The sequence below is a fragment of the Aplysia californica genome, unplaced genomic scaffold (assembly GCF_000002075.1).
Source record: "Aplysia californica isolate F4 #8 unplaced genomic scaffold, AplCal3.0 scaffold00024, whole genome shotgun sequence".
Classification (NCBI taxonomy): Eukaryota; Metazoa; Mollusca; class Gastropoda; order Aplysiida; family Aplysiidae; genus Aplysia; species Aplysia californica.
The window spans coordinates 978,990-980,315 of record NW_004797294.1 but is presented as its reverse complement, the minus strand read 5'-3'; the positions used below and the strand labels follow the sequence as shown (position 1 = coordinate 980,315).

The 1,326-nt window shown below is 45.3% G+C and overlaps 1 protein-coding gene across 3 annotated transcripts in view; it reads left to right on the top strand.

The window, feature by feature from the left end:
• Positions 1-209: 209 nt before the first annotated feature.
• Positions 210-1,326, top strand: part of LOC101854468 (FMRFamide receptor) — a 131,682-nt gene continuing 130,565 nt past the window's right edge. Inside the window, exons 1-2 of one of the 3 annotated variants that reach the window (XM_005090965.1) lie at positions 210-324; positions 1,093-1,205. The gene's annotated coding sequence lies outside the window, so the exon portion shown is untranslated. Of the gene's footprint in view, positions 325-348; positions 439-1,092; positions 1,206-1,326 lie in introns of those variants that run through there. The other 2 variants (XM_005090964.3, XM_013088689.2) reach the window with 2 other exon arrangements.

The following is a 1,326-nucleotide window of genomic DNA, read 5'->3' as shown; positions in this document are numbered from 1 at the left end:
ATCCTCTCCTCACACCCTTACTCCCACACTCACACACACACACCCACACTCACACTCACACTCACACACTCGCACACTCGCACACTCACACTCACACTCTCATCACTGAAGTAGCCACGCACGAGCCGCCGCCCCTCTCTTCAAACGACACCTCGTCCTCTCTTCCTTACTGCACGTACAAGCAAAGCGTGGCCACAGAGGTAGTAGGAGGAGGAAGGAAAAGAACCAGACAAAGCCAGCAGCTGGTGGCGCGAAAAGTTGCCCCCACCACAGCACACACACACTCACAAACAGAGTGAGGAGCGCCACTGCATCACGCGCACTGTGAGTCGTGAGAAATAAAATGATTACACGATATTACAAAGTCGTACAATATTCAGAGCCGGGAGCTTTCATTCTAGGGAAAACTGTCTGCAGTGGAGTATAATTAATAGTAAAGTAAATGTTATTATAATACTTTGTAGAAAGTATAAATTTGAATAACATTATTTGCGTTAAATTTGAGTGTATTAGGGCTAGGAACTTGTTTTATTATTAGAGAAGAACTTTTTTAAGACACTTATAAACGGCCGAGACCAGTTAGGATTTTTTAAAAGGTTACGGATTTCTTCAGTAACCCTCTCGTTAATCGTCGGTGTTCTTGAGGCTTAAAAATGCATTTGGGAATAAACATTCTTAACGCACGCAAGCGTAAGTGCGCACGCAAGCGCACGCGCACACACACGCGCACACACACGCGCACACACACGCGCACACACACGTGCACACACACACACACATACGCACACACACGTACTCTCTCCCGCTCTTTCTTTCTCTCTATGTCTCTCTTACACGCGCACTCACACATACACACGCACACTCATATGCACGCACACAGAAACACACACAGAAACACACACATACACACACACATACACACACACACACACACACACACATAGAGGCCTACACACGCTCAAACGAAAAGAAACTACTACAAAAACACACACAACAGATAAGTACACTGGAAAAGACAACCAAAAACACTACTACTCCTCGCTTCAGATGACAAGACACAATAAATTATTTAAATTTATTGCTCATTCCCAGCTTTATCAAGGTGGTTGACGTGCAGACCAGAGTGTGGCCCGTGCTGTGAGATGAGAGAAGTTGATTCATGGATAATGAGTTGAAAACACTACCAGCTGGATGCGGGCTGCCCGGTGAGTTTCTTACTGCCTGTTTCCACAATGTGTGTATGTGTGTGTGTGTGTGTGTGTTTGTATGTGTGTGTGTGTGTGTGTGTTTGTGTGTTTGTATGTGTGTGTGTGTGTGTGTATGTGT